Source organism: Lactuca saligna, chromosome 1, assembly GCF_052625555.1.
Source record: "Lactuca saligna cultivar CGN05327 chromosome 1, ASM5262555v1, whole genome shotgun sequence".
NCBI lineage: Eukaryota > Viridiplantae > Streptophyta > Magnoliopsida > Asterales > Asteraceae > Lactuca > Lactuca saligna.
Genome location: NC_136417.1, coordinates 77,434,071 through 77,446,715, shown reverse-complemented (window position 1 = coordinate 77,446,715; position 12,645 = coordinate 77,434,071). Strand labels below are relative to the sequence as shown.

Here is a 12,645-nt window from a genome sequence, read left to right as displayed (position 1 = left end):
CATGTTCCACAGTTTCGGAAGTGCGTTTTAGACGAGGATGCAGTGGTTTCATTGGACAATATTCAGGTTAATGAGCGTGCGAACTATTTTGAGAGGCCGATGGCTATTCTAGACAAGAAGGTAAAGGTTTTGTCTAGCAAAAAGGTACCTTTGGTAAAAGTATAGTGGCAGCATCTGAGGGGATCTGCGTGGACCTGGGACCCGGAGGCACAGATGCCGAAGCATTATCCGGATTTGTTTGCTATGGCAGACTTCGAGGACTGAGTCTAGTTTGAGTGGGGGAGAGTTGTAACATCTCGAATTTGGAGGTATTTTCAAATCATTTCCTTGATATTTCATTTGTGACATTTTGGTCCTTGGCGTTGTTTGGAATTAGCCCTAAGGAGCCCTAGTGGCAAATTGGAAACTTAGAGGGCCTACGATGTACATTGCGCATACACGTGGGTATGCTAAGTGTAATAGGGCGTGCCCTAGTACGCTGGGCATACACACAGGTACGATGGACGTACTAGTATCTGAGAAAACTTAAATTTTAGGGTTTGAGGAGTATTCAGCCATCATTATAGACCAAGTTCCCTTATCCTTTCAACCCCCAAGTCCCTCAATTGTTCTTGCAAAACCCTACCCCCATTGAGTGAGAGTGAGAGCCTTAGAGTGTGTCATTGGTGTTCTAGAGATAAAGGAAGTGCATCAAGAAGCTTGGGAACGTGAAGAAAGTCTTAGATCTGGGGTTTTGGCTTCATACTTCATCATCCAAATGTATAAAGCTCATACCTTTATGATTATTTTTCTAGATCTCTTGTTGGGCTCTTTATTGCTTCTTATCGATCCCAAATGCTCCATTTTGAAGATGGCACGTTCTGGATGATTTGAGTTGTCATTTTAGATCCTTAGAGGGGTCCTTAATCATAAAATTGAGGCCCCAATGGCTAGAAGTGTCCCGTGTATTTGGTAGAAAGGTCTTAATAGGATAAGATCTTGTATTAAGAACTTTTGGATGTCTAAAGTCATAAAGTTGGAAACTTTATGAATCTAAGGTGCATTTGGACCATGGATCTGAAGTTTGGGCTTAAGTGCTTAAGGCATTAAGCACTTATTGAAGTTTGAACTCTATGAGGGTACGCCTCGCGTAGAAGGGAGTACGCCCCATGTAGGCGGTCACCGCCCCTGTTTCCAGTCAATGCGAGGCTCACGTACGCCCTGCATAACTTCAGGGTACGCCCAGCATAAACCTTCTGTTGGGCTTCAGATTTGGACCATCTTCGGGCCAGTTTAGCTTGGGCCCTTAATGGAATTTATGAGTAGGAGTATTTTGGGCTAGTTAAGGAATTGAACCTTAGGATGAGGTCAAATAGGGAGTTAGGCCTAATTTTGAAAATTGGGCCAATTATGGGCCTTGTATATTTGGACCCTTTTTGGATCAAGGTTTGGACTTGGGCTTTAGCCAAGTTAAGGAAGAGTTAATGGACAATTATAGGTTACGAGATTTGAGGTGATTATCTGATTATTAATTGGTGGTTTATTCTTTTTATGATAGTTCGAGGTTTTCGTGAGCTAGCGGTTGGTGGTTCTATTTGATACGTCAGTGTGAGGTGAGTGTTCATCACTGTACTTGTTGGGTCGAAGGCACCAAGGCCGGCCCTTCGGATTTTTATTCTGGTTATCGAATAATTGAGTACTATAGTAATCGGCTAAATCTAAATCCTGGTAGATAGGAGGATGCTATGTTTATTGATTTGTATGATATGTGCCTGTCTATTATTGATTGTGTGTTTATGAGTTATGTATGTGTCGACATGTGTGTGTGGTGGGGTTGAGGCAGTCCTACTTTGTACTGAAGGCCAACAGACCCATGGTGGCCTAGATAGACTGAGAGGCCCTGCGAGGCGGTCCAGTCAGGCCGAAGGCCCGCGAGCAGTCTGGATAGGTTGTAGGCCCTGCAAGGCGGTCCAGTCATGCCGAAGGCTCGGGAGCGGTTCAGATAGGTTGTAGGCCCTGCAAGGATGTCTATTCAGGTTGAAGGTTTATTTATGCATGATGTTGTCTGTTATGTTTATGTGGTGGTATTTTGGAGAAGACTCACTAAGCTTTGGGCTTACAATTTTTAATTATGTTTTAGGTACCTTAGATGATCACGAGAAGACGAAGACTTGATTATGCACCTCCTCGTATTTTGTGTTATGATTTTTAGGAAAACTCTGATGTGGGACTTATTTTGAAAATAAATTGTAATGAAGGATGGTTTTGTGTTATTTAAAAAGTTTAAAATATCCAAAATTTTTGTGAAGTGTTACAGACCATGGGAGTAGCCCATGACACTTACATGTTTACTTTTTAGTACATGGTATGAATGGGAAACTCACTAAGCTTTTGCCTACAGTTTTTATTGTGGTTTCAGGTACTTCCGGTACTAAGGGGAAGGGCTCGGCTTGATGGCACAACATTCACTCCTTACTAGATTTTTGCATTTTAATATTTTACTATGATGATTTGACACTATTATTATTGAATGGTTTTGGAACAATGTAATGGTTGTAACTTTTGTGTTTATTTAAAAATGAAAATTTTGATCCTCGTTTTTGTGATGTTACAAATAATATAGTCCATAATGAACTCCAACCAACATGATAATAGGTGTACCATGCCCCTCATCTAACATAGTGTTGAAAGACTCACATAGATTATTAAGTAAAGCATCACAGGTCTCTATATAAATACATACTTCCACATTATAACTTACAACATATCAAATATATAAAATTAGCTCAATGTTTCAACCAGTAAAGTGGGAGCTTGTCCAATGTTGAGGTGGTATCTTATTCAACCACTCAAAACAGTCCTGATTAAGCTTTCACATTTTTTCCATATCTTTCTGAAACTCTGGGACGTTACAAGTTACAGCACATTTCCAAAGAATGTCCTTGACGTTCTGTCCTATCTAACGTAATTTCATGTTTTCATGTATGTGATGAAGATAATATCGATGTTGTACACAAGGTAACAATTTTTCAATTGATGGCAGCAAACACTACATTTAACACAAAGTAGGGTTAGTAATTAAATTACAATACCATGGAAATCAGGTGAATTGAAAGTACCTTTTTTATGTCAGTCATAAACATGATATTTGAGTTGGTTGTTAAATCTAAATCATCCCCTAAATGACTTAAAAATGATATCCATGAATCTAAGGTCTCTGCTTCTACCACAACATATGCCAAGGGATATACACCATTATTACCATCGAAAACCAATGAGAAAAATAAAATTAACAACATATAAACACACGAAACACCAAAACATAAGGAATGAACAATTTACCACATCGTATAATATTTGACCCCGAACATGGCCCTTTAATGAAGGCGCCATCAAGGCCTAGAAAGTCTCATTTTCCTAATACAACTCCCTTCTTGAAAGCACCAAGATAGACATACACACGGCTGGAGATTCTTGTCTCAACTTCTGGATTGGGTTCACTCTCAACATCAACGATGATAGTTGTGTCTGGGTTACAATTTTGTACCTCCAACAACTAATCACATAATAAGATTTATTGAGTAGCATAATCACCCCTCACAATTTTTAAAGTTGCTTCTCATGCCCTAAATGCTTTCATCTTAGAAATGCCAACCCTATACTTACGATGGAGTTGTTCCCTAAAATCCCTAATAGGAACATGGTGTGTTTTTGGACACGTTGTAAAATATCATTTGCTAGAAACTTGTAATCACAATGTTTGACCGCCCTAATTTGAAGACACCAATGTTACTTGATTTATGTTTTAACACTCTACTTAATGTCACGATTCCATTTGCTAATATCAAAAGTCCATGGAGATTTATTCTCTTCATTGACTATTTCTTGATTGGTCCCACTAGCTCCTATACCACCTGGGGTTGGTATGATTCCCCTACACACAAGCCTCACCTGGGCTTTGAATCATTCTATCAAGTTGCAACGAGAGAATCAGAGGGGCAGTGAGTTATCGGAGTCTGTTATTCGAGGAGCGAATAACATGGTGATGTCTTGAGAGGACGGTCTGGTAGTGAGACAGACCACTAGAGTTTCCAGATTCTGGAAATTCAGAAGGGGTATTGTAGCGGCAGAAGGGTATGTCTTGTTCTGTGTTTGGGAGTTCTTGATTAGGTTTCATGATATGTGCATATATATCCCTTTATTTAATATTAATTTTTATCATTTATTAACTATTTATTTGCAGATTATGGACAAAAGATACTTAAAAGTGTGTGAATTGTGTTTTTAGTCCAAAAAGAATGCTTGGGAGCAAAAAGAAGTAGGAGTACTCATTGGGAAGCTTTGGAATGATCAAAAGAAGAAAAGGCCACAAAATGGAAGAGACTCGGCGAGTCATATCGTCGACTCGATGAGTTGATACGAAGATTCGATAAGATAAAGACTCCTTAACTTACCATTCATGGGAATTAAGGGATGGACTCGACGAGTCGGTCATGGACTCGGCGAGTCGGGTCGACTCTATAAAAACGACTTTTCAGATCGACACAAAGAATGCTGGAGAACCCTTGGGGAGAAAAGATGCTAATAGAAGTCAGAAAAGACCTAGAGAATGAAGATCCAACCCTAAATCCGATTCCGAAGGAGATTAGAGGCAATTTCTATTACTTGCAATTCCATCTATTGTTTCCATCATGTATAGACATATAGATTTCGTTTTTGTGCTTTCAATTACCTCAATCATGAGCTAAAAACCCTTTAACTTCTATTTGGGGAGACAATATTGATATTATGGTAGGATTAGTTTGATATTGGTAATTTTGTTAATCTAAGCTTGTTAAAGAACCTTATGTGTGAATGATAACTATTTTTCTGTTAATAGGAAGAGAATTAAGCTGCATGAACATCTCTTAATTGTTACCTCATATAATTTATGTGACCACTTTATTATATGACTAGGATTAGCGAACGTGAAACTAGAGTTAATAGGAAAATAGGTAGATTCCCGTGTGAACTTGTGTGATGACCATCAACAAGAGGTTAACTAAAGGGCCAATTTAGTTGACCATTACAAGTCTTAATTAACCCGAATAAATAACCTAGGAAATTAAAGTAAATTAGACAACTGGTCACTGTTTGAGTTAGTTTGTTTTCTAAGGATTAGTGTAGCGAATGTGAGCCTAATCACTTGAATCGGTAGCCAATAGAACAACTACTCCATTGCACTATTACCATAAAATCAACCATAGGATCAATTAAGTTGAACCTAAACAGAAGTTTCCTTCATTATTGAATTTAGTTGAATCTTTGCTTTCCTAGTTTCTAGTTAATTAGTTTAATTATTAGTTAGTAAGTTTCTAGTCTTGCAAAACTAAAGAAAACCATCTCTTTTTATTATTTGTTAGTTAATATTATATAATTTTAGTAGTTAGTTTAAAATGTCGTTGCCTGAGTTCGATACCCTGCTTACTAAAACTATACCATCAATAGACAGGTTCAATGCCTTTTGTGTGATTAATTTACATTTTATAAGTAGGATTAAAACTAGTTGGTTTAACACACATCAAGTTTTTGGCGCCGTTATCGGGGAACGGTTCCAACTTTAAATTGATTACTATTGTTATCGATCCTCTGTGTGAGAATTTTCTTGCACAAAGTTACTGCTTTTATTAAATTTAGGATTAAATTTTAGTTAGTGGTTTTAGTAAATTTCGTTTAAATTTTTTCTGTTTTTGCACTCAACTCGCCGAGTCCCTTCGAACAGACTCGGCGAGTCCATAGCTGAACATAAAAATTTTCATTTTTTTTTAATTTTCTTTTGTTCCTTTTTACGCGTGTTTATTTTTCCTCTTTTGCAGGATTTTCATGACCAGAGGATCCAACACTCCGCTGGTACCCCCTTTTGAAGACCCAGAATCCGCGTTGAGAAAGAACAAAGGCAAAGACGTTGAAAGCTTGAATACACCTAAGAAGTCGCCTTTGTCTAACTTGAATACTATTTTTGGTAAGAAGAACAGCAACAAATCAGGAGCATCCAGTGCCTCTTTAGCAAGCGAAGACCCGATTAAAGAAGATATCGAGTACGAAACCGAAGAAGAAGAAGAGGCTACATATGGGCACGACTTCGATTCCCGCGACGATTTAGCTATTACCATGGCTAACATTGATGAAGTTCCCATGGGGGAATGAAAGAAAAGCATTCGCGATGACACTAGCCCAGGACTTGTGCAACCCGCAATTCCCACAACTACTACTTTTTAGCTTAAGGGTCACATCCTTGCTCAACTTAAGGAGACCCTCTTCACCGGCAAAGACCACGAAGATGCTTACAAACACTTGGATGAAGTTAATGATGTAGCTGATTATTTCAATGTTCCAAACGTGCCTCGGGAAACTCAGCTACTTTGCATGCTCCCAGTTACATTGAAGGGTGCTGCAAAGGATTGGCTCAAGTCATTGCCCCTCGGATCCATCACTACATAGGCCCAGATGAAAGAAGAGTTCATTGATCAATTTTGCCCACTATCCAAGATATCTAAGCTAAAGAAAGCCATAGCCAATTTTGAACAAGAAGCTGGAGAGTTACTTTATGAAGCTTGGGAGAGGTACAAGAGCCTACCAAGGAATTGCCCACATCATGACCTTAATAGTCAACAAGAAGTCTCCATCTTTTATGATGGAGTAAATGTTACAACAAGGCAACTACTTGACTCGCAAGGTCCACTCACGAAGAAGCCACCTCCGGTGATCAAGCAACTAATTGAAGAATTCTCTAAGCACTCTAGAGAATACCACAATCCAAGAAATGATGTGACAAGGGGATTCGCCTATGCAGCTTCAGAAGATTTGTCAGCAGTCATGGGTATGTTGAAAACCATGGATAGGAGGATGGAAAAAATGGATAAAATGATACATGTTATTCGGGTGGGTTGTGAGAACTGCAATGGACCTCACCTTACTCGAGACTGTGACTTGGATGAAAATGGCAATAAGAAGGTGCAAGTGTGCTACTCAAGTGGGGACCGATATGATGAAGATTGGCGAAAACCAAAGAAAGAGTGGCTCTCTTATGATGAGTACAAGAAGGCTAAGGAGGAGAAGTACAAACAGAAAGGAAGAGGTTTTTACCAAAAGGAGGAGCCGACACAAGAAAGAAAAGCAAGTTTGGAGGAGATGCTTACCAAGTTTGCAGCTGCTTTAGAAAAGAGACATAATGATCATGATGATGTAATCCAAGAAACAAGAACAATGCTTAGAAACCAACAAGCATCCATCCACAACCTTGAGACACAGCTGGGGCAACTTGCTCAACAAATCAATCAAAGAAGATCGGGTGAAGTTCCAAGTAAAACTGAGAATAATCCGAGAATGGAGAACGTGAATGTAATAACAACTAGTTTTGGGGAAATTTTCACTCCTCTGACCCTTGCACAAAAGGTCTCAACTAAGGTGCATGCAGAAAAGATAGAAGATTCGAGTCCAGCAAAACCCGACACGACTTACCGAGTCCCTCTAATAGACTCGACGAGTCCAAAGTCTGATGACAAAACTGTTGTTTCTTTAATGCCTTAAAGGCTAAAGAGTACAGAACTTTCATGGAACATGTTAAATCCATTCAATTCAACATTCCATTTGAAATTCTTCAAACGCCTAAATATGTGAACCTGTTTAAAGGTCTCTTTTCTGCTAGAAAAGATATGGCTGAAGTCGTTGAGATAGTGTTAAATGAGCTACCTAGAAAGAAAGGCGACCCGAGAAGCATCTCGATTCCTTGCCAATTTGGAAACAAAATTCCTACTCAGGCATTGACCGATTCAGGTGAAAGTATTAATCTAATGTCATAATCTTTCTTCAAGAAGTTGAATTTTACCGGAGCCAAAGCCGATTAATATGAAGATCCATTTAGCAGACAAGACAATCATTCGTCCAAGAGGTGTTTGTGAAGATCTTCTGATAAAGGTTGACAAATTTGTATTTCCCGTGGATTTTGTAGTACTTAACATGGAAGAAGACCCTAATATGTCAATTATTTTGGGGAGACCATTTTTGAATATCGCATGTGCATTGATAGATGTATGCGAGTTCACACTAACATTAAGGGTAGGAGATGAATCAACAGTGTTTAAGGCTACACAAGATATTAAGCATGAGATGACAATAAAAGAAGAAGCTTCCTCCATTCATTTAGATGACGAACTACTAGAAAAAGAGCTTGCACTTTTACAAGAAGAAAATCCAAATAAATTGTTACTGGCTTCTGGAGAAAATTTTGATGCTGGAAAAGATTTAGAAGAGATAGAGAAGTTGTTGGAGAGAACTGATCAAGAAGAAACAATGGGGTTTATGGAATACGCACAGACTCGCTGAGTCGCATTGACAGACGCGACGAGTCCAGTCGAAAAGCCCAGAAATGAGGTCAACCTTGACCTACTATTTACAAGTTCTTTTCCTGTGCAGATTTTTCCAGATTCTTTAGAAGGCCCAGCAGCAAAAGGCGAAATTGTTAAAAATTATTGTGACTTCCAAAATGTTCAAGTAGCTTATCTTGATACGGAGGCAAGCTTGGGAGAAAAGGAGAAGGCAAGGGCTTGGAATGATGATACTAATAACTCATCCATTGAGTCACTATGACTAATCGAAAAATCAAGTTAGTTAAACCTCGAGCCCGAGTTTTTTCCAATTATGAACTAATTAAGTTTGAAGAAGGAGAAGTGCAAGAGATGGGGCCAAAGAATGCGGCGAAGAAAAAGAAGGTTGGGAAACGGATCAAGCATGCAATTGAAGAAGATGCTACAATGAAAAAGAAAGAAGAATTGCGACGGGCATATAAGAGGAAGATACACGCTTACAAGACAAAGTATAAACCGCAAAAGATTAAGCGTGAATTCCTGATGCAGGACAACGAAGAAACGTAGAGCGGGAGGGAATCCAGCTAAAGACTCCTCAAAAAGAAGCTCTTGGCTGGAGGCAACCCGTTATGAGAGTTTGCTTTCTTTTTTCCTTTATCATTTCCATTTTAGTTTTTGTTTGCTTTTCTTAGACTTTTTCTGTTTTCATCTTCTAAATCATCAAAAAAAATTGCTTGAGGGTAAGCATGGTATGAGTGTGGGGTGGTTTGATTGTTTTTGTGAAAAGAATGACAAAATCATATGATATTTTTTTTAGATTGCAAGTGACTCGACGAGTTAGAATACTGACTCGACGAGTCTATTAAAGACCGAACACCTTTCATTCACGACCAGACTCGACGAGTCGACCCCGACTCGACGAGTCGACCATATTTACTAAAAAAAATAAAAACATTTTTACATCCGGTTAAACTAGGGTTTTAACCCTCATTTGAAACATAGTATCAACCGACACACTCGCCGTGCGCCTCTTTTTCTCTCAAGCAATCATTAATCTTTTTCAATTTCCTTCCAATTTTTCAAATTTCATCAAGCAAGGTACTTAATTTCTTCTTTATTTCTGTTAAAGTCATGATTTTTAGATGTTTGAAAGTATCAATTTGATGAAACACCCGTTTTTGAAATTTTAGAAATTTTAGGGTTTTGATTTTGACTTAATTATGGTGTTTTGGATGGATGTTCTTGCACTAATATGCCTTATACACATTCCTAGACAAACCCTTGGACTAATTTTGAGTTTTTATGGTTGAATTTCACAAGACCCACCGACTGAATCGTGCAGATCATCAGACTCGCCGAGTTTGTTCATGGACTCGACGAGTCCAGTTGTGAAACCCATATTTATTTTCTTTTAATATGTTTCTGTGTTTTTCTGGATTGTTTGTTATTTGTTTTGCAGGAACCATGTTTTCACGGGGTCAGAGCTTACGAGGAAGGGAAGAAGATTTCCCTTGGTTGAACTTTCCACGAATCGAGTCCCAATCCACAATGACTAGGTGGAAGAAGAAACTTGCAGATATCCGGAAAAAGGAGATTTGTGTTCCCAATACGATTGATTGGGAATGGCTACAGAACGTCCGATACGAAAAGGAGTTGGCACCATACCTTGTTAAGGAATTTACTCATGATGGGGTGTCAATCACGTGCGATGGTTGGAGTCGTTTGTTTCGTATCCGAGAACCGGTCTATCGAGAATTGTGCTTGGAATTTTTCTCCATAATACATTTTCGGGGTGAGGATGATTATTATATCCCCGAGAGCATCAGTTTTTGTCTTCGGGGTGAGGTTCACAAATGTTCTATGGTTGAATTAGTTGGGAGGTTGGGAATTTATGACCAAAACTTGACTCACACGATCACCCACTCACCGCCTTATTTCCAACACTATCAATCAACGAAAGGATGATGACAAGGTTTCTAACCTTGATGTATTTTATCTTTGGAGCATCATTACGCCCAATACTTTTTGCAACATACCATGGTGCTTGGCTTCATACTTAGCTGAAGGGGTGGTCAAGGACCGAAAAACCTCAAAAATTAACGGGGGTATGTTCGTGACGTGCTTAGCCCACTCTTATGGGTTGATGACACATGGTGCTTGGAATTTCATGATGATGATTCCGACACCTCCTTTTAATCCTATTCTTTTTTGGAGGGCTAGAATTATTAAAGATTATGGAGGGGGATATTATGTTATTCCCAATGACGATCCCATGATTAGGCCCGAGGCACCGGGATGGAGGGTTTGATCAAGACGTGAGCGGGAAGTAGAAGAGGAACCGCCAGTGATTCCGGTGAACAATGATGAAGTACCAATGGATTGGTACAATGTCGAGATGAGGTGGATTCAAGATCTAATGGTGAGGGGTATCAATTTTAGCAACAAATCCCACATTCGGCTTTTTGATCATTTTCATATTCCACGCATTGATGGGGGTAACTTCCCTTACATTCCATCTTGGGACGAGGGCATTAACGCAAGGCGGAGTGGAGCTAGAGGAAGTGGAGCTATGCATGGAGGGGACGATGATGAGGAAGAGGATGATGACTAGTTCTTTTTATTTGTGTTTTGTTGAACAATTTATTTTTATTTTGTTTTATTTGTTTGGTGTGTTTTAAACTTTCAATTAGGATTTGAATTATGTGCTTGATATTCTAATTCCTTTGGTTCCTTTCAGAATTTGAATTAGGGATACTAGCATAAGGAGTCTAGAGAATGTGAGGAAAAATGGAAAGAGTCAAGAAAGGGTGACGTATTAAGTGTAGGTGTTGAGTCCGGTCCTAAAGGGGTTCATGAATGAATGGTTACCGAAGCATTGGGAAGTTTTTGAAGTCCACCTAAAGCTGGATACAAATCAGAGTTCAATTTTTTCACCCAGCAAGGACTTGCCGAGTGCAGTTACCAGACTCGACGAGTCCCAATATACTTTCACGATTTCATGCTTTTCGTGCTATTACTCGGCGAGTCATTTACCAGACTCGACGAGTCCATCATTATTCACCCTAGAAGGCTGATGATTAGATGTTATTCATTACATCACTTGACTACCCTATCTTTACAATTATTTCCTGAGGATTTTCCAGTATCTCTCTTGCACATTTGGAGCTACCACACGCGACATGACACCCAAGACATGGATGAGTTGTTCCCATGTCTAAAGTCATTCAAAGTAGGAGCTTAATTGAAGAATATCAACTTCGTGACAGCTACCCCAGGGGAGTTTGTTCCAATTCTCTCTATATTTTATATTTTTATTTTTCATGCATAACATGCAATGGGGACATTGCATGAATGAAGTGTGGGGTAGGGGGTTGGTTACATCTTAGTAAATTTAGAATCCTAATATCCTAATTTAGGTCTATTTTAAAAAAAAGATTTGCATTCTTGCATACCAAAAATGTTACTTAGGTCTTAATTTAGAAAATTTTGGTAAAAAGTAATTAGGATTCCATGTTAGAATTATGTTGATGATTGCATGAAAACCCAAATGTTTAGTGGAGCCTATATACGTTCTAGTGAATTTGTGGCTTCCTTATTCTAGTGAAATCATGGGACAAAAACACGACCTCGCTTAGTTTGAAGGATGCAATATGTTTAGCATCGTGTACCAGAAATGTATCCAGGAAAATTATTATCGTTAACCAATAAAGGTTGAAGTTGAGCGCCCCTGCTTAAGCATGTAGGATTTGAGTGAAAAAAAGTGAGATACATGTAAAAAAAGGAGAGAATTACAAAAAAAAAGTTGTAAGAATTTTTGGAGCATCAAATTTAAAGTATAAAGTTCAAAAGATAAAAAATTCTAAAGAAATTCAAAAAGTGAAGATACCAAAAATCAAAGAAGGTGGTGAATTCAAAGAAATTAAAGATCAAATGTCAAAGAAGTGAAGAATTCCAAAAGAGCTCCATAGTGTTATCATAAATTGTAATTGTCTAGATTATGTATGCTTGGGTTGCTCAACCAAAAATACCTTGAGGTTAAGAGGTAATCTGCGGATGGATTCGGAGGGATGCATAAAATGAGCATTGTTCGGAAAAAGCGGGCAAATGTTTATGAGGATTGTGATTATTTAGAGTATGGGAGTTCTTTAGGAAAATTTATACACAAATGCATGCGTTGTAGTCTTGGCATAATGGCTAGGTTCGATTGGAGTTGTCCTATGTGATTCTAATGTGCTAAAATTCAGTTTTGTTTGGGGGCAAGCAAAAGTCAAGTGTGGAGTATTTTGATATGTGCATATATAGCCCTTTATTTAATATTAAG

At 38.6% G+C, this 12,645-nt stretch overlaps 1 non-coding gene across 1 annotated transcript; it reads right to left on the bottom strand.

Annotated features, from left to right (window-relative positions):
- Nucleotides 1–6,513: 6,513 nt before the first annotated feature.
- LOC145027985 (small nucleolar RNA R71) lies at nt 6,514–6,620 on the bottom strand. Its single transcript, XR_013675745.1, has one exon. It is a non-coding gene; the product is annotated as a small nucleolar RNA R71 (small nucleolar RNA).
- Nucleotides 6,621–12,645: the final 6,025 nt, after the last annotated feature.